This window comes from Thamnophis elegans, chromosome 11, assembly GCF_009769535.1.
Source record: "Thamnophis elegans isolate rThaEle1 chromosome 11, rThaEle1.pri, whole genome shotgun sequence".
Classification (NCBI taxonomy): domain Eukaryota; kingdom Metazoa; phylum Chordata; class Lepidosauria; order Squamata; family Colubridae; genus Thamnophis; species Thamnophis elegans.
Window position 1 is genome coordinate 1,791,515 of NC_045551.1, and position 22,315 is coordinate 1,813,829.

Here is a 22,315-nt window from a genome sequence, read left to right on the forward strand (position 1 = left end):
TGCCTGCCTGCCTGCCTGCCTGCCCATCCATCCATCCATCCACCCACCCACCCACCCACCCACCCACCCACCCACCCACCCACCTATCTATCTATCTATCTATCTATCTATCTATCTATCATCTGTCTGTCTATCTATCTATCACCTATCTCTTCACTAAAAGCAGCATAAAATGAAGCATGAGCAAATCAGTTGATTGGATGTACCACGCATATTGCTTCCACATATGGTATATCCTGCTGGAAGCCTATTGTTTCTCATTCCTTCCACTGAGCTTTTCATTAAAAAGAAAAAAAAAAACTGCTTGAAAAGTTTGCATTTAAATACTTACATCTAAATATCCATAAGACATATTTTATTTCATAATTGAATGTGTGTTTCTGTGTGTGTGTGTGTTTTGTATAATTCGAGAATGGAAATGCTTGGAAAAAAGATATTGCTGCTAAAAAGAGTTTCAAAAACATAGTAGGCTTGTACCCTTGCATGGTATGAAATATAGATTTGAAAGTGAATTTGAAGTGCCCAAGATAAAATAAGATCTGAACAGTAAGATCAAGGTGTGATTACAATTTCATAAAATAGCTATGCATCCTGTGATAAACCTTGAGCCCCCCTGATCATGATAGTGTTATATCTGCAGTAAAAGTTATAAAGGATGTTACTTCCCTGTTCTGGGGAAATATGGCTTACAGTGTAAACAACTTGGTATTTTCCAGAAGTTTTAGAATTCTATTCCTATTAGCTCCATCCTAAAGGCATAATGATAAGGGATTGTGAAAATTGTCACCCCAAACTTCTGGAAAGTATGAAATTGCCTAATTTAATCCTCAGCTGGATCATTTGGATAAGGCTGCTGGAAAATCCAGATTGTTGGAGAAGTCCAGAGGTTAAAACTATCACCTTGAATTTTGCTCAGGATCAGCTTGTTAACTGGTTTCTGCCCGAGGCCGATAAATTTATGGAGGTAATCATGCGCTACTCTTCTCTATATTAGCATACCTGAGCAAATCTATAATGCTTTTACAAGAAAATGGGATTTTTGTTCTGTGATTCCAATTGTCAATCATCTTATACCCAAAAGCAAGGGATTGTCTTAGTCACCACTGTTTTACTCCGCAGGAATAGTACCAATCGAAGCTGAAAAATAAAAGCCACTTGAATGTTAAAGAAATATGAATCCATTACAATGGTTAAATTTAGTCACTGTCAAAATTGTCTCCCGGCCTTGCGCTGTCTGGGTGAAATAAAGTACATTTTGTAAAATAAAAAAGAAGGAAATTGGAAGGGGAGGCATGGAAGATAACTAAACAATTTCTCAAAGAAGGCACACTGTTTTTTCAATTAAAGAGAGGGGTGAAAATTCAAATAGAGATCATCGGCGTAATTTAAGACAAAACAGGAAGCTTGATTTGTCTGTGGACTTCTCAGTCATCCAGGTCATGGTTGTCTCAAAGGTGCTTTTTCAAAAGGCAAAAGGAGATTATTTGTTTTTCCTGGAAGACATGTCACTTTTCATCCAAAAAGCTTCATTGGTTAAGAATAAACATTTCCGAAGAATAAAAGATGCTTTATTCTTCCAAATAATTAAATAAATGGGATAATAGATCGTGAATAGGCAGCATCTCTTGCCTGATGAATGAAAGCTTGAGGCAAACTTGTGGAGCTACAGATAATACCAAGGTATTCTCGAGGTCACTATTTCAGTATCTTCCAATTTGATTCTCTCTTCTTCTTTTTCTGAAGCTCAGTCAGTCTTTGACACATGTTCAACCACCATGCCATGTCATTTCCAGATGCCTTTGCCCTGGCACAACTCCCATAGAACCAAATCAGCCCATGTCCTAGTGATTTTGCATTACATATTCTAGAAGACGGGACTGTAGCTTCAGTTTCAGGTTCTGTCCATTTTTCATTTTCCAGGCCTTAAGTCTTATTTCTTTGTAAATTTTGAGGTCTGCTGCGGTGGTTAGTACTTGGTTTTGTTTAATTGTCTCATGAAAATCCATGGATTATTTTTTTTATATTTTTAATGAATAAATTATCTCTGCGGTTTCTTTTTTTTCCTTGTGTAAAAACAGTAACATCTGTCTCAGTTTTTCCATCTGTCTGCTTATTTATCTGTGAAGTTAAAAGTTTTACTGGATTTGAACATTCTTATTCGGAAGAACAATGACATTTTAGATGCCTTTTAATTTCCCAGAACGAAATGGATATATTGGCTGTCAAATGTGAAACAAACACATTTCTTCCTGATGCTTATCTTGTAAGCCAAGCCACTCCAGGGCAATTACTGGGAAACTATCACCCTATCAGAATGCTCTATAGATCCTTCCATAATGATACTTTTACACAGGTATCTAATTTACAGCGAGTTGAATCCATGAATCTATAAGCTTTCATTCTTAATGCCAAATAGATAAATTCTCTTGCATTTATTTCTTACCATTTCTCATTTAATCTAATGCAGAAAAAGTGCTCAGGAATTTATTCAATGAGAACTTTGGAGAATTTTTTAAAAAAATCATGGATGATATGAGTGGAGTGAGATGTCCTTACATTTACTTCATTAAAAGGAAAATTTGAGAATATTTTATCTCTCTCCAGGGGGCCTGCAGCCATTCTGGCTTCTCATATTTCTACTAAACTCAAAGAAAGATCTTCAGTTTTTTCAATAAGAGTGCTACTTGTATAACTAAAGGAAGTCCTGCTTTTGAGTAAATGTTGGACATTTTTCTTTCCCCTGGAGAAATTCACAGAAGATACTCAGCCATAGATATGCTGGGGAATTTTGCATATGTGTCCATCTCTGCAATTATATTCAAGGCTGTGGGATATCTAATTTGCAGTTCTTAGACCTAATTGCCCATCCTTTAATCTAAATACTGTTGGTGCCACCAATTAAATCTGCTGGTGCCATTACTGTTATAAAAGGGCCCAATGAAAGTTACTCATTGGTTCCTTTACAAGTTACTTTCTCTAACTTGCTGTAGAAGATGAACTTTGACAAATGGAAAGCATGCAACAACCCTAATTGGAATATCAATAGATTTTGTTTCTTCACCATTTTTATAATTCTATAATCCAACTTGCCAAGACATTTTCAGAAAAGGTTTAAGGAGGGGGTCAGGCTGTGTTCATCAGTTTGTCGTTTTTCCCCACTTAAAAAAAAGAAATAAATATATTGTGCAAAGTTTTGTGACATTATAACACTTGCTATAATGATCCCTTTGCAGGTTGAGCTTTCCTGATATGAACTATTGTGCTGACCTGAAAGGCAGAATGACATTTTCTAAAAGCCAGGAGAGGTTTATGATTAGGGACAGAGAAAATAGGGAAAGAATAAAATTGAAAGCAGGCATGGCATTTACAGAGACTGCAAACAATAAGGATAGAGTAACATTTCACTTGTACATTAAGCAAGTAATGTTGCATCCCTGATACAGCTCCAGAAGAAAAGCTGGATTTGTTAAGAATGACTTCATTCAGGAACCTGGAACCAGCTAGCAAAGAATTGGATCGCTGATTGTAAGACATGTTGCTTTTTGCTGGTTTTTTCCAGCACTTGGCTCACATCATAACGTGCTCATGTATCAGGGCGCTTTGAGTTTTATAGGCTCTGGATTGATGGGTATTCTGTGGGTAGAATGCACTGTGCATCAAAGAGAAATGCCAGCTGGAAAGCAAAGACTAAAACAATGGGAGAAACTCAAGTTTGGTGGGAAAAAAAATGGGCTGCAAAACTCAAATCAGATTTCGCCTGGAGGCATCTCTGAAGCAACGCATTAGACATCCTCCCTTCCTCCGAGAAAGGGCAGGCGTGAAATGGCTCCAACTTGCTTTAACAAGGCACTTTATTATAAGTTGTAAAAATATAGCAGGAGTTAAAATGTCCCTGAACAGCACCAATTGTTCTTTTTTAAGTGGGAAAAACACACAACAGATGAAACCTTTTCAGATCACTTTTATAAAAGATCCAGAAAATCGACTATTTGCCTCACTCAATACAGCAATGGCCCAATTTGCTTCCTTAAGATACAGGGCGGGGCATAACCTTTTCCTAGGGGGTCACAGCAAGATCGACAGCAGTTTACAACTTCCGCGACACCTCATTTTAAAGCCCATAAAAAACTGAATTGAATGAGCTATTAAATGTTAAATTTGCTTTAAGAATGGCTGGAAAATTCGATTCGGAAGAACAAAGGATCATTGACAGAATAAAATGCATTGCCTTTCGAGAGGCTCGCGATGCTGGAGCCAGATCTCAATTCGCCAGATCTCAATCCGGCAGAGAACATTGGGGCCATAATTAAGGATGAAGTGGAAGCTCTGATGATTCAGGAGCAAGGTCAAAATCGATATTCGGTTGAAACTTTGAGAATGAATTTGGAAACTGTGTTGAAAAATCTGGAAAATCGAACGGAACTGTTTGAAGATTTGTTGTGTTCTTATCCACCTCGTTTGAATGCTGTTCGAAGGGCTAATGGTGGTCATACTGACTATTAAATCGTGTCAATAAACTCAGTTTTTGATGGGCTTTCGAATGGTGTATGAATTATTTGTGTTGTTATTACAAGTGTTGCTGTGACCCCCTAGGAAAAGGTTATGCCCCACCCTGTAGTTCAGGATGGCAACTCAGGGAATTTCCAATAGGTAGAAGAAGATTCTGGGCTGTGTTAGTGTATCATATGGGCACACATTTTTTTTTGGCTGCTATCAGTATTCCAAGGACACATAGAGAAGGCCATCAGAAAAAAAAATGCAGCAGCTTTTGAAAGCACATTTGTTCACAATGCAGGTTTAAAGGCATGATTTGCCTGAATCATCACCAGAATGACACATCCTTTCAAAACCTAATGAAGAATATCTTCTATTCCTTTCTCATTCCACAACTCAGAATGCTTGAATCTGAACTCATCCAATAAATTAGCATTCTGCCTACAGATCTGAGCGGGACAGTTTTGGCAACATTTTAAAAAGCTAGGGAAGGAAAAAAAAAACTTTTAGAGCATTCATGGACATTTCAGGAATGCCAGAAGCAGAAATTTCTCTCTTTCTTGTTTGAAAAACCATGAAAAAAACAATGAAAGCACGGACATTGCATTCTAATAGTGAGAATCACGCTCCCTCCCTTGTCCTTTACGATACTTTCTACAAGAATAGACCTTGAAATATTGTCCCTCTAAGAGCATCACTAGAAGTTGGGTAAACGAGAGATGGCTATCTTCAATATCCAAGGATATTATAACTCTAACTATTTTGTCAAACAAAGAAGATGAGAAAATTCTCTTTGAATCATATATACTAAAATATTCCAATTCGTTCCAGAAAGCCATGTAATTTTTTCCTCCCAGATCTCTGATCAAGGAGTGATTCTGAGAAAGTTGGGAAAATTTGACCTAAATAAATTCAAGAAGTAATGGCAGAAGACATGCAGTGTTTTTTCCAACCATATTACCAGTACATTGTCTTTAGGAGGCATCTACATTTTCATCTATGAAACAAAGTTATGCATTGTGTCTTGACTCTGTGTCATTTTATTACACATATCCATGCATGCACATGCACACATGTGCACACACGCACACACACCCTAGGTGGGTTTGGACTGGTTCAGACCAGATCGGCTGAGTAGGTAGAAACTCGGCCACCCACGCACCCGAACTAGTTCTATTGGTGGCGCCTATGGCACCACCATCTTGTTTTTTGCTTCTGCGCGCGCACACACAGACAGACATACTTCTCATGTCATATCTTTATCTGTTTATGCACACGTCTTCTTGGAATCGCGTGGTGAATTGTGTATGTTCCCCTCCAGTCAGATGTCCAAGAGAGATGAAGAGCTCTAAGAATTGAACAGAGGCAATATGCTGCAATATTCTCAAATTATTCTCCCATAGGGAAATACTGAGGGATCGTCTTCTGCATTTTTTTTCTCTGAAATTTCTTCCTCAACTTCATATTTGATTAAATTTTGCTCAAGTTTATGAAGATGGGTGGCATACAAATTCAATTAATAAATAAAAAATAAATACTATTGTAACTGAAATATTTCATGTAGAATTAAATCAGAGCCCAAGGCAAAATGACCCTTAAAGTTCCAATTTAATAAATCAGACATTTTAGCACATCTGTGTTAATCCCAATTCTGGAAATGACATCAGAATTCCACCCAGTTAAAAGTTCATGATCTTGACCCCACACCCACAATCCATCACATGGCCCAATCTTCTTCTTCCACGATGGCATCCACACCCAGCTGTTTCCGGTCAGGTGTACTAGTGCGGAGACAAAAAGACGATCTTGGCTTCTAGAAAAGAATGATAACAATACATTCCACAATCCAACTCCTTTCTATTCCCCCCTCCCATCAACTATACTAACGAAACAGCATATTGAAATAAGAGAAAGTGTGGCAGGCCAAAATTCTAAAAGGAATATAATTGCAGGCCTGACATGTTTAATCAGAAAAATGAAGAAAGCAGTACTAAGTCTGAGAGATGTGAATATAATTAACATGTTTTTAACACAGTAAATAAATAAGTAAACACAGTAGCTCAAAGCAGAGAGAGAGGGATGATATTAGAAAGCTGAGAATATGTTAATGATGGGAAGTAGTAGAGTACATAAGAACCCCAAGTCATAGATTGTATAATTCATTTTTGATGCAGAAAAAGCTGAAATGCTTTCCATAATAAAGAGAGCACCATTGAATATACAGGTCTGGATACTGAATCTTTATTATGTGCATGAAACATTTAACAGGCAAGTCATGCTCAGTAGTTCTTTAAAGAACTGTTAGAAGTGAAGTACTACAAACCTGGATCATTAATTTCTAACCAAAACAAGTCATTTTAATGGCTTCTCTTTCAGAAATAATATTGTGCCTAGGTTTTGGTCTGCATTCTAAACCTATTCTCTCTCAATTATCAATTATCTGTATAGCTAATACATCTGTATTAGGATACGGCTTCCTTTCTGAGCAATGTTGGCTCAGCTAAATATAAACATATCTATTCACTCATGTGCCTCGTTTGTCAATATTGTGGCTATAAATTATTAAACCGCAATACAAAACAACATCAGATTTATTGTGGGAGAGGCTATTATTCAGCTCTCAGTTGGATCCGGAAAATTAAAATAAAACTGCCTGATTTTGATCGTTAGAATATTTGCATTACAGAAATTGATTAAGGAAACGAGGAGCAACACAATTAGCTCCGTCTGATGAACTTTTACACATTTCGAATTTCAAGCAGAATATGTTTCAATGAAAATGAGTTTTCAACTCAGTACCCTCCTGCAGATAAAGCCAGAAGAACACCCATCGCTTTCACATTCAGCACAATGACAACTTGATCTACTCTTGAAATGCAGGTAGTCCTCATGACCACACCAGAGGCTAAAATTTCCACTGCTAAGCAAGAGAATTGTTAAGTGTGTTTTGCTCCATTTCTTGCGTTAAATGAGTCACAGCGGTTGTTAAATTTGTAACACGGTTGTTAAATTAATCTAATTTCTCCACTGTCTTTTGCCTGTCAGAAGATCTCAAAAGGCGATCACATGACTCCGAGTCACTGCAACCGCCATGAATATATGCCAGTTGCCAAGAGTCTGTTTTTTTCATATTTATTTATTTATTTATTTATTTATTTTGTTTGAAATATTTTCTTTTCTTTTCATAACACACATTCGCATGTATACTATACATAGCCCATATCATATAGTATTAAATAATAATTACATCAGTTCCTCTTGTCAACAATGCCCCCCAAAATAGGAACCCATTATAGCTCTTCTGCTCTCCATTCACCTCTTTCTTCTACCACCCTCCAACTTTCTATCTTCCTTCCATCATCCCCCTCTACTCTACTTCCCCTCCCCTTCTACCACTCCCCTCTCCACAATCCACTCCCCCCCATCCTTCTCATCTTCCCCCCCCCACCATCTCTCCCATCCCTCTCTGCCCATCTTTCTTCTTCCCCACTCCTCCTCTCCTTGGTGTATTTCCTTTACATGTCAATATGCTTACCCAATCCTATTTTTAAAGAAAAAGTAATAATAGTAATAGTAGTAAGAATATAAAATAAAGAAAGAGAAAAAAAAGGAACAGTATACATGTGGTGTCAAATTACATTGAAATCTAACACATCTCATCTAACCTGATATATATCCCTCCCCCCCACCTGACCCCCGACCCCCCACAACCTACCCCACCCCCCGGCTTCCCAGAACCCGTACACGGTATAGATTTTTAACAAACACAGTCTAAGATATATTGGGGGGGAAAAAGGAATGAGAAATTAATAATATCTTTACATTGAACTTAGCTCCTCCTTGCTAAACTAGCTAACTTTAAACAATTTAAATCATTCCTGATCTTAAGCATAGGCTATCTGGAATTTTGGCACATTGAATCTCCCCAGGCTCAAGGTTGACTCAGCCTTCCATCCTTCCGAGGTGGGTAAAATGAGGACCCAGATTGTTGGGGTTTGCAAGAGGCTGACTCTGTAAACCACTTAGAGATAGCTGTAAAAGCACTGTGAAGCAATATATATAAGTCTAAGTGCTGTTGCTATTTCTATCTGCGATGAGGAATTTTGGAGAATCTGGACTGCATTATTTTCTCTAGTTATTTTCAGTCTTATGATGTCTGTTTTGTTAAAAAAATCATCTAATCTAGTTCACGATTAAATAAACTAAACTTTCTGCATGGTTTAATGATTTATAACACATCTCAACAATAATGTCACTGCTACTTTTCCCCCTTGTTAAGCTTATCCAGTGCAATGATGACTAAATGAATGGTTGTTGAGGACTACCTGTAGAAATGCAATAATTGGGGACAACATACTACAGGGAATTACTGGGTGGAAGATACATTTTTAAGATTAGATCCTAGGAATCTGATACTGTCTGCATTTATTTCTGTGTAAGAAGAAATGTATCTCCTTTTGCTCTTTCTGTCCTTATTTGGCAGTTAATCTTAAATTTTTTTTTTTTGCATAATATTTTTATTTCCGTTTCATTCTATACAATCACATGTTTACTGTGCATAACCAGGGCATATAACATTGAGTAATAACCACAACCCTCACTTATATAGAAAATGCCCCCTACAATACAAACCCAATATACCCCCTTGACCCACCATACACCCTCTTTCAACCCCCTCCAACTTTCATTCTTCCTTCTCTCATACCCCTCTACACCTACTTCCCCTCCCCCTCTGTCTAACCCTGACCCTATCACTCCCTCTCTTAATCCATTCCCTCCCTTCCTTCTCCTCCTCCTCTCTCTCACCCTCTCCACCCTCCTTCTTCTTTCACTCAGCTCCTCCCTTCGGTATACTTCTATTACCTTCCAATATATTCGGTTTGTTCTGTTTTAACACTAACATTGAAAAGCCACAGTATACAAGTGCAACCATGTACTTTAGAGTTTAACACATATTATGTTTCCCCCCTCCCCCCCTCCCCCTAGATCCCCACCTCCCTTCCCTCCCCCCGACTTCCCAGAGCCCGTACACGGTATAACTTTTTGACAATCACCGTCTAGAATATCTCTACATTGATCTCAGCTTCTTACTGTTACCCAAATTTTAAACAGTTTGAGTTCTTACTGATGCTAAGCATAAGCTATCTGGAGTTTCTTAATCCCATGTTTACTTTGTATATAATCAATCCATTTTTTCCAGTCTCGTTTATATCTCTCGTTTGAATGTTCTTTGAGATATGCTGAAATTTTTGCCATTTCGGCTAAGTTCATAACTTTTAAAGTCCATTCTTGAATTGTAGGCAAATCTTTCTTCTTCCAATATTGCGCCACCAAGAGTCTTGCTGCCGTTATTAAGTACAGAATCAAATTAGTCTCTGCTGCTGTAAAGTCAATACATATCCCTAGTAAAAACAGCTGGGGGATGAATTTTATCCTTCTTTTGAAGATATTTTGCAGAATCCACCATATTTTTATCCAAAATGCCTTAACATTACGACATGTCCACCATATATGAAAATATGTAGCATCAAGAGAACCACATCTCCAACATTTAGGTTGAACATTCGGATACATAGAAGCAAGCTTTTTGGGATCTAAGTGCCATCTATAAAAGATCTTATAAAAATTTTCTCTCAGATTTTGTGCTTGTGTAAATTTCACATTTCTTACCCAAATTCTTTCCCATGTGTCCAGCATTATTGGTTCCTCAATATTCTGAGCCCATTTTATCATACAATCCTTAACCAGTTCCGTTTCAGAATCCATCTGTATTAATACATTGTATATCCTCTTTATATGTATTGAGCTTTGATCTCTTATTTGTTTAAACAAATAAGTTAATCTTAAATTGTAACAACGATTTATATCTGTTATACTTTCACATTCCTTCCCAATTCAGCAGATGTGTTTTTACATTCAGTTTCCATTGTAACATTTGAATGTGACTTCTCTGAAGACAAATGTGTTTCAGGAAGAGAACCTGTATGGGTCCCTTGTTAAAAATATAATTTGATAACTAGTTTTTCTCACGTTGCATCTCTGTCCCTCCACTCTCAGTTCCAGGTGATACAATGCTGATTGTTTTGGTACACCAATCAATCATTGCATGAGTGGGACTGAGATGATTGGAATGTGGAGTTTACTATACAGACAATTTATTTTTATTACGGTGTATTATAATCACAATAGTGATCATCCATACACTCCTACAAGCAGCACATGAGGCATTACGTCTGGAAGAGGCCGATCGTGTCAATGAGCCATATCAACAAGCCTGCCAGACCAGAAAAACAAAAAAACAAATGGCCAGTGGATGATGGTTTTTTAATACTTCTAAAACTATTTTTGAAAGAAAGTTTCCGTATTGATTTAGGCTCTTTGCTGGACATCGAGAATCTATTATTTCCAGCTTCCTTTCTATTAAATTTGTTCAAAAGTAATCTTGTTTCTTTAGAAACTTAAATCACAGTTTTGAATTAAATTAATCCATCTTCAGATCTGAAACTGAAATTGGATCTTGGCTGATCCATATGCCTTTAATAAATAGCATGTTCTTTGTTGCAGGGATATAATATATTCACAAATATGTACGGAAAATATAATTTAAGATAAACACTGCTTGAAGCAAAGAAGCTTTTGGGTAGAAGGAACAGGAAAAGTTTAACGTAGTACATCATATTTAAATCTGGATTCCTGCTAAAAATAGGAATTAAAAAACAAGCCAAAAGTCTTATTCAAAGGAAATTAATATAGGAAAGAATGGGAAATGAATTTGTTTCAATCTTTGGATGTGTTTGGTCAAAAGTCCATTCCAGCCTACTTTCACAATAATGTCTACTTAATATCTGTAGATGTACCCCAATCCACATTATAGTCATATTAGTCAGAAAGCATACATTATCATGAAAGCTAGGTCAAGTTTGCTAACATCCCTACATAGAGGCTGAAAAAATGCCCTTGCTCTATTTTACAAAGATTAAGTTTATGAATTATGGTTCCTGATATGAGCTGTCTGAGTTGAAATTTGAAAGTTAGCATGATTTACAAGTTTTTGAATGATGACCAAATTCCAGATTGACTTAGTATGACATTTTCTCGTCTCTCTGCATATCAGTGCCATACATTATGGCATATTGGTCTGACCTGAGTGTAGTATACAAAATTATCTGCTACAACGTCCTGCCTGTCAATGACTACTTCAGCTTCAGCCACAACAATACATGAGCTCACAATGGATACAAACCACTCCAAACTCGATTGCAGAAAATACAATTTCAGCAACAGAGTGGTCAATGCCTGGAATTGACTACCTGACTCTGTGGTTTCATCCCTAACTCCCCCCCCCCATAACTTTAACCTTAAACTGTCTACTGTTGACCTCACCAGTGGTGGGTTGCCAATTTTTTCACTACTGGTTCAGGCGCACCCTGTGATGCTTCTACGCATGCGCAGAAGCATCTGGGCAGGTGAGTGGAGCCTCCTGTTGTTGCTACTACCAGTTCGGCCAAACTGGGCCAAACCAGGAGCAACCCACCACTGGACCTCACCCCATCCTTAAGAGGTCTGTAAGGGGCGTGCATAAGTGTACTAATGTGCCTACCATCCCTGTCCTACTGTCCCCGCTCATTTGTATCCACTTCCTGTATTCATAATCATATGTACACACATATCTGCTATCTTATACATGCTTGACAAAATAAATAAAATAGAATAAAATATGGTTTTCTCATTGGACATTGTAACCCTCTTTGGGCATTGTTACAGTTTCTTGCTTGTTGACTTACTTTATATAGCAATACTCCTGGCAGTTGTGAGGGCAGAGTTGAGAGAAAGGACAGCGACAAAGTATGTCACCTGTATGGTGATGGGTTGATGTGAATAAGAAGGAGAAATGATGAATGAAGGTTCCTTGATGCTCTCTCAGCTTGTAGATATTTGCGTTATCCAAACTAGGCAACATCATCAGTGCAAGTAGGAAGTGGGGTTTCTTACATTTTGTATTCTAGTCATTGGCCCCGTCCTCTCAATATCGATAGGAGTGGTCTTAGTTAACAAATTGTTAGCTTGTTTGGCAGTTCCTTGATTGGGACATTGTTTGGATAATGCAAACATCTACAAGATGTTTGCAAACATCTACAAGAAAACCAAGCTCAGTGAGCACCAAGGACCCCTCATTCAAAGCCTGAGCTACAAATGTTCTCCTCTATCAAAATGATGGATGGGATATATAAAATTATCATGAGGGTGTGTCAAGAGCAGGCATTTTACATTTCTTTCAGTAAATAATTCAGTAAATAATCACATATAGTTAATGGATTTTTTTAATCACGTAGAGTGAGCAAAGCATGCAGACTATGCAGATCCCAGAGACACAGAAGTAATAATCAACTCTTTTTTAATATATTAACTGTTAACATTATTTGTCTTTCTGTAGATGTGGGTCACGCGCGTGCAGATATCCCTAGTACACATACACATAAAGGAAAGTGTAAGAGGCCTTGTTAATAGAAGGAGAGGAATAAGAGTATTTTTATGTGAATGCACAGCATAGCCCCTTGAGTTATGAAGGGTGGAAAGTAAAGAAAAGAGAAGAATATAATATAACCAACAATGTAGGCCTGATTGAACTAAAGGATGGTGCTTCAGGGAGAATGGAAAACAAGCAAGGGAGAGAAGGTGGCTGGGGAACGAAAGCTAAGTAGATCAGAAGGTGATCGTGAAATGTTTATGGAGGTTCTCAGCAATCCAGGTCATGGTTGTCCCAAAGGTGCTTTTTCAAAAGGCAGTTAGACTTCCTTTGTTTCTCCTTGAAGACATTTTGCCTTTCTCCAAGAAGCTTCTTCATCCAGAAGCTTCTTTGATGAGAAGCGAAACACCTTCAAGGAGAAACAGAGGCAGTCCAGCTGCCTTTTGAAAAAGCACCTTTGGGGTGATGGGGAAACAAAGGAACGGACTTAAGTAGTCCGAATCTCTTATGTTGCTTCTAGAATGAGACAAAGTTAGGCTTCAACCAAGAAAACAATGGCATGGATGATGTCCTACAGCAGCGGATGTTAGAAATAATTAGATAATGCTTTCAATCAAATCTAATTATGTCAGATTTTGGGGTATATATGTTTAAACAAAATGCATTAAGTCATGGGATTTGATATACAATAAAGCATTGCTGGTATGCAAACATGACTAATAGCATCCATATTTCCATATTAAAAATGAAAAATAACAATAACAAACAAAGCTCAATTGTTGTAAGTTTGGAAATACAAAACAAAGTGGTTCTTTTGATATATATTTTTTTCAACTCTGTTTGAATATTGTGGCCATTTATATGGTGACTTCCACAGTTATTGTCTTGATGTACCACGTAATCTTTCCTAGAAGGCAATTTAGGGGGAAAAAAGGCAATATATTTGGGGGGGGGGAATGTTACATTTCTTTCAGTCTATGTCCTGACAATGCTGATAAATCTGTTCCTAGTAAATTTGCATTCCAAAAGAGAGTACAAGAATATATTATTAAATTGCAAGGCCTAAATGTAATTGTATGTAGGAAAGACCTTGGGAGTTCTGGCAAAAAGACATTGCCAAGGGAATGCTTTGATAGGAGACAGTGTTAATTTAATGCTGAATAAGCAATTGGATTGTGAGTGGGGGGGAAAGTCTGAGAAGAGACCCTCCTTAGTTTATCAGTCCATAAGAAGAGGGGGAGGAAGTTGTGCTTTCAGACATGCAAGATTCTCTCAATAGAGACAGAATCTACTTTACAATAAAGTAGAATGGCTCATCTGGTTGCTGACTCCTATCTGGTTTACCTCAGCAGGTTGACACCAATTTGTGTTTCATTTAGTAAACCATTCATGATTTATGCAGAGTCTGGATAGCATATCTTCATAACTGACCACTGACTTTGCAGATTGGATGCAGGAATTATTTTGTTTTTAATGGTAGTCATAAGAAATAGGGTGGTTTGAATATGGATCGACAGCAAAGGAGGTATAAATAGCAACTGGGCTATGCTTAAACCACAATTGTATTTAACCATGTTGTAGTAATTCCTTAGCAATTTATTTTTTTCCTGCAATGTTCCATGACATCATCATCTTCTCCATCCCATGAGTGAAACAGACTACAGTTGCCCGTAGCTATACCAAAGGTATATTAAATGGAGAGCATGAAGCACTGTCTTCAAAACAAATCTGCTTTGTCACTAATTTGGGTGACTGGCAGTGACCAGAAACAGAGATAATAGAGGTAATTAGTAACAATTAAAATACAGTAGCTCATTTTTGACATTTGTATTTTTGCATTCCTATGATTAGCTTAAGAATGCAACAATAATTTAATTAGAAGTGTGGGCTAGTTTATTTCATGTTTTTAACAATAACAATAGCAATAGCAGTTAGACTTATATACCGCTTCATAGGGCTTTCAGCCCTCTCTAAGCGGTTTACAGAGTCAGCATATTGCCCCCAACAACAATCCGGGTCCTCATTTCACCCACCTCGGAAGGATGGAAGGCTGAGTCAACCTTGAGCTGGTGAGATTTGAACCGCTGAACTGCAGATAACAGTCAGCTGAAGTGGCCTGCAGTACTGCACCCTAACCACTGCGCCACCTCGGCTCTTTTCCAGATTAATGGAAATGGAATCAAATTTAGATTCTACTCCCCTTCTATTTCTCTCCATTTTAAATGCACTCTAATTGTTAGAAGTGGACTGATTCTCCCATCTCAGAAAGTTTTGGTCTCAGCACGAAATGACATCCTTAACATGCTCAAAAGTATGACTTCATTTACAAAAAATTTCCTGTCAATTGTGTGCTGGGACTATTTTCTCTTGCCAATTCTTACCACGCATACTGCTTGTGAAAATAACACAATATGTCTGGGTCAAGCGGTTGGTAGAAACAGCAGTGAGGAGAAGTAGGAGAAATGATGACAAAAATCAAATCATTTTTGAAATCAATAGTGAGAAGTTCATCCATCCTTAGGCATAACCATATATGTAATACTTTGAAATTGATGATCCAAATAATTTTAGTCACTGCATGCTACCAGCAGGGAGCAAAATAAATGATCAAGTGATGTGATGCCAGAATTGCTTATGGGACAGAACATATATTGATGAAATGTGGACCAATGCTATTTTATCATTTGCAAGCTGGAGAGACTGCTATAATTGTAAGCTATTCCTCATAAACCTCATAAGCATTCAACTGGAAGTCGAACCAGTATATTGCTTTCACTATCAAAGCACTTCTTCATCATTAGAAGTCTCAGGATAGTTTCAATGGTTTACCAGCTTTTTTTTGTATGCCCATTTTCTTTAGGGATCCATTTCAAACTAGATAGCTCTAGATCTCCATTTCCTAAGGCATTCTTACAAATCACTGCTATAAACAGAGATGGATAATAACTGAAATAGACAAACTGCACATTACTTCATAATAGATAATATCCTCAGTGCAGCTCTGGAAGGAATGCTCCAGAGGAAGGATATGAAACACGCAGGTAAAACTATTGGTGACGTTTTATCCTTAATGGGCTCTGAGGTAAATGATATGTGAAGTCATAAATTTGGTTGACATATTTGCTGGCTTTGATGTTCTAATATATATGTGATAGCTAAGTAGACGCCTGTTTTCAGTTTCATTACTCTTTCGTAATTACATAGCACACCAATGTGCAAGAAAATATAATTTGAAAGTAGTTCCAACTGTGTTTCAGTGTTAATTGCTTTCAAAACAATGAATGTTGAAAATCAGCCACATTTCATCTGTCTAGAATACAGATTAAAAATCTTTCAAGCAGTGGCCAGTTCCGGATCCCGTTCCAACCAGTACAGTTGGAACGGGCCTGGCGTCATGCACATGAATGTGCACAGCGGGCGCATGTGTCTTACTGCTTCCATGAGCCTCTGCGATGTTTCAGCTGCTCAGTGGAGCATCACACAGGTGTTGTATGCACTTGTGCAAGTGTGCCTTCTGCCAAAGACTTAAAAGACCGGTAAGGAACTTGGGAGGGCAGGTGGGCCCACCAGAGCACCGTATCTGGTGCTCTGAGCAGGCTCCGGAACGCCCGTACCGGGACGTACTGCCTTCAACCCACCACTTTCAAGCCAACCTCAACTCCTTGTGTCTGCATAGCATAGACCTGTTTAACAACCTGACACTGTGGTTTCTTCCCCAAACCACCAAAACTTTAACCTTAGACTGTCTACTGTCGACCTCACCCCATTTCTAAGAGGTCTTTAAGGGGCGTGCATAAGTCAACAGTGTGCCTACCGTCCATGTCCTAATATTCCTGTCAGCGTTCCAAGTATCATGTAGAATTAAATCAGAGTCCAAGGCAAAACGATCCTTAAAGTTCCAATTTAAGAACTTAAAGCAGACATCTTAGCACATCTGTGTTAATCCCAATTCTGGAAATGACATCAGAATTCCACCCAGTTAAAAGTTCATGATCTTGTCCCCACACCCATAATCCATCACATGGTCCAATCCTCTTCTTCCACGCTGGCGTCCACACCCAGCTGTTTCTGGTCAGGTGTAAAAGTGCGGAGACAAAAGATAACTTTGGCTTCTAGTAAAGAATGAAAACAATACATTCCACAATCCTATTCCTGTCTATTCCCCCCTCCCATCAACTTTACTAAACAAACAGCATAATGAAATGAGAGAAAGTGTGGCAGGCCAAAATTCTAAAAGGAATATAATTGCAGGCCTGACAATTCCCTTTGTATTCATATTCATTTTATGTATTCATAATCATGTCTATACTTGTATCAGTTATCTACTTCATGCTTGATGAAATAAAATAAATAAATAAATAAAGTTATTTGATCCACCCAGGGACTTTTTAAAAATATTATTTCCCTGTCTAAGCCATAGCACTGAATTTTCCAATCCAAGTACTAACAATCCCTTTGTTTTTCTAAGATCATTAAAGGTGGGTTATTATAACTGCTAAAGTACTTTGATGATTTCAGGATCCAGGCTGCAGGTTTAATCTTACAAACTTTCAAAGTCATGTTGAGCTCATCTTCAGGGAACTTTTCTCTACCGGAAATGTGTGCTTTGGGCCTTGATTTATCACCCAAAGTTGACTTTCTGCTGAAACAGAATCTGTGCAATGGTTTCAACTTGAAAGGAAATAATTATTCAGTATCTTTATTGTATATGAACTTGCCAGCTGAGTTTAGGAGTACAAACACTTACAAATCCTTAATGATTTTGGTTACTTTTCTCTGTGCATTTTGAATTTCTGTGTAAATAAAGCAAAACAGATATACAGATTAACCTTCAAGGTGAGCATTCATCTTTGATTTATAGCAGTGGGATTAAGATATTTCTGTAATATTTTTTCCACTTCATTTGCAATACATGAATTCTGTTATCTTGCTTTATGGACAGATGAAGGACATTGAATGCATTCCACAACAAATTATTTCTGCAGTGACTCATGCCTTAAATAATTTTACCACCACGACAACCCAGTTCTGGGCATTTTTATAGTCATAGTTCTAACAATTTTAAAACTATTTTGGTAGAATTTCAATTGCAATAGATAGCAGAGTGGGAATCACTATTATTGTATCCATTGGTATCTACATACAATACACTCTCTGAGCTCAGAAGTGAGGAAAGATTTGAGTCACTATTACAATTACATACTGCCTGTATTTTTCAGAGTATAAGACACACCGAAGTATAAGATGCACCCTAATTTTGGGGCAGGAAAACAGGAAAAAAAAAGTTTCTGCCTCTACCCCTGCCTTGGTATTAATCTGGCCAGCATCCTTGCAGCAAACAGCAAATGTCCTGGTCAGCTTCAGCAGCCTGATTCAGCATGAGCAGCTGATTGGTGGGTGGAAAAACCCCAATCAACTGTTCCGGGCTGTAGGGATTGCCATAGACCATTGCGAGACCTGTGCGCCTCGCATTTTCGGGTGGTTCCAGGCAACAGGGATCCTCACTTTCACTTGGATAATGATAATGAGCAGCACACACAGATCTTTTTACCCATTTAAAACAAACCCTATCACCCTAGGCACATTTAGATGGGGTACATGGGGTGGGTGGGGTGGGGTGATTTTCATGGGGGCAGAAGAGGGACTTGGCTGCTTGAAGAGGCTGGCCCATTGCTGGTGCCACTCAGGATCATCTCTTCGAGCAGGCAAGTCCCTCTTCTGCTCCCATGAAAATCATCCCACCCCATGCACTCCAGGAAAATGTGCATAGGATGATAGGGTTTATTTTAAATGGATACTCCTAAAAGTACGGCAACTACTTCAATTGTTAATAAAGTGCCTTCTTAATAGATTGTGATGATCTAGGGGTTGGGATTGAATAAAATAGATTCCTCTTTCTCTCTTTAAGTATGATATGTACAATCTTTTTTTTTCTTTATCGGTGGTGAGAGGGCACTTGGCTACCATTCCTGTTTTGCAATTTAACAACTTAAGCAGGATCCAAATAAACTAGACCAGACTAGAATAGAATAGAATTAAATAAATAAATAAATAATAAAATAAAATAAAATAAAATAATAAAATAGAATAAAATAATAAATAATAAAATAATAATAAAATAGTAAATAAATAAAATAATAAAATAATAAAATAATAAAATAACAATAAACAATAAATAACAAACAACAAATGAATAATGAATAATGAATCATAACACATAACAATAAACAATAAACAATAAACAATAAATAATAAAATAAAATAAAATTGTGGATAAACTGTTTATCTATTCCACGTAGAGTAAATCTCATCTGAAGTTGAACAGGGCAAGATGACCTTATGATGAGAAAATTTAAGATGCATAATTTGTCAGTCTTCTCAGGAAGATCAGATAACGAGCACAACCAGATGATCTTATTCTACTTTATTGTAAGACTACTTTCTACATATAGAACATGGATAGAATAGAAATTATAAGTGTGTGTGTGTGTGTGTGTGTGTGTGTGTGTGTGTGTGTGTGTGTTATATAGACCACTATAGTAAGGGAAAAAAAGAAACCTACCATATTCTATTGGAAACATAGTTTTTCTCTTCTTTTCAAGTAATACCAGAAGGATCTGTTTCTCCTTAACGGTATTTATTTAATGAGATGACTCTTTAACTCAATGAGGAGGCAGGATTCAAGTCATTATAAATGGCTAAATCTGACAGCTATGAGATTTTTACTGGGCCTCTCTGGTTAAGCTCTGCTTGAAGCTAAATGAACAGGGAGCCTCCTCTGACATGGCAAAGTCATCAGAGCATTTTTTTCCCCAGCCTTAAGTGACATTCAGCTGAATAAGGCGATTAATATACTTACTCAAACTATGTGGAAGTAATCACACGGAAAAGGTCATTCTATATGTTTTGCTACGCGGATGTACAAATAATAATTTCAACAATAAAGACATAAAATAGGTTCTACTCTGACAAATTTGTCTTGTCCCAGATCATGTCGGCAGTGTACCCCCAAATTATATGCGTTTATGGTTGACTATATACTGACAGTCAACCTATCATTTTCCTTCTTCTTAACAATTCTGGCTCTGTAAATCAGTGAAGTGTCATGGCTGATGACAACGTGCCAAATGAAACTGTTGAAGGCTTAGTAATAAAACACACGATTGTGCAATTCTATTCAAGAAGCCAAACCAATTTGTCAAAATGAAAATTTAAAATCTTCATGCTATGCAGGTTTGCAAGCAAATATAAGATGCAGCCTTATCTCTGGGATGAATTGAAAACCTTCCCCCCCCCCCCTTTGCCATGTTCTTTTACCAGGCTTATCTGCTTCTACTAAAGCCAATAATTTGTAAAAAATACTATAGGTCAGAGCAAATGTAAAATTTCCACATCAAAAGGTGAAGTTGCAAATCGTTGTTTTTAATCCAAAACTTTAAAACAAGGATATGACATATTTTCCTTTCATCATTCCTCTAAACTGTTTTCCAGATAATAGTATTACTTGGGGATAAATGGATCATCTATTTTTATGTGATTATACAATAGATAACCTATAACCTATAAGAGCCGAGGTGGTGCAGTGGTTAGGGTGCAGTACTGCAGGCCACTTCAGCTGACTGTTATCTGCAGTTCAGCGGTTCTAATCTCACCGGCTGAAGGTTGACTCAGCCTTCCATCCTTCCGAGGTGGGTGAAATGAGGACCCGGATTGTTGTTGGGGGCGATATGCTGACTCTGTAAACCGCTTAGAGAGGGCTGAAAGCCCTATGAAGCGGTATATAAGTCTAACTGCTATTGCTATTGCTATACATTTTTTCAGAGAGGTAAATAAATGTTTAGGAAAATTGAATATATTGATAGAAATCATGTGGAATGACATTTCCTAAAAAAAAAAGAGATAAAAAATATCAAAGTAAGACAGGGGTGTCAAACTCGATTTAATTGAGGGCCCCATCAGGGTTGTTTTTGACCTGGGGGGCTGTGTGGCTTTAAAGATGGTTTTAATGGTGGACAGGACCACGTGGCTTGAGCCCTGAACAGAAAAGGGGATCACATGCTTCAATGTTGGTGGAGAAGAAGAGAAGGAAGGACTGAGATGCTGAAGTCCCTGGTTTTATACCCTCTCTGGCCTTTGATCTTGAGCTTGTATTCTGATTGGTTATCAGACTCCCATGGGCCCATGCAGGGGCAACTCCCTAGGCTGCGTTTTCAATCCAGGTTTGGTTGAGTTCTCAGATGCCATGTGGGGAGTTGGGTAAAAGGGCCAATATTATCATGCCTTAATCCCATCCCCCTGGAGCTGAAGTGGAGAACTCTTTATTATGTAAAGTGGACTAGCTCTGGCTTTAATGGCTCATTGACAAAGGGGGATGGGCAGGAAGCTGCAGGCAGCTATTCTGTCTTTTAAAACATGTTTCTTCCTTTTCACAGAGAAATATTCTGCCTTTTCAATATTTCCTAGGATATTTCATTTTTTGGGAGAGGCCTGGGTGATAACTTCCTACAGCTATTTCCAGGATGGCCCCATCCTGATCTAAGCATCCTGCAGGCCATATACAACCCCAGGGCCTTGAATCTGACACCCCTGCAATAAGACATAGCAATAAGAAATATTATTCAATTACTTTTTTTTACCCATAAAATTGATTAATTAAAAACATTGAGGAAATAGAAAAGGGTGAAACAAATAAAACAGAGAATGAAGGAGGGCTGGGCAAGAGAAATTATATTATCTTAATAAAAATCTGACATTTAAACTTTTCTCTTTTAATATCTGAAATGCCCCATGCATATTTAAGCAGCACGAAGATTGTACTAGTCTGGCAGCATATCTAGCAATGTCTGCATGAGCATTCAAAGCAGAATTTCAAAGATCAAAATCCTGTAGGTGAAATGTAGGCTTTCGTCCTGAAAGTACTCTAAAGGAAAACTCTACTTCATGGGTGTCACATGACATATCGTGACTCTTTTGCCTTTGTGGAGCTGGGGTGAATGTAGCCTGCGCATGACACATCCAGCCCACAGCAATAACAATAGCAGTTAGACTTATATACCGCTTCATAGGGCTTTCAGCCCTCTCTAAGCGGTTTACAGAGTCAGCATATCGCCCCCACAGTCTGGGTCCTCATTTCACCCACCTCGGAAGGATGGAAGGCTGAGTCAACCTTGAGCCGGTGAGATTAGAACCGCTGAACTGCAGATAACAGTCAGCTGAAGTGGCCTGCAGTACAGCACTCTAACCACTGCGCCACCAGGCCTGTTCTACCTGGTTGATAGATTATAAAATGAGAACCACAAATGCTGTATCAGTATTTTGCCAACTTGGAAACTTCAAGATATGTAGCCTTCATCT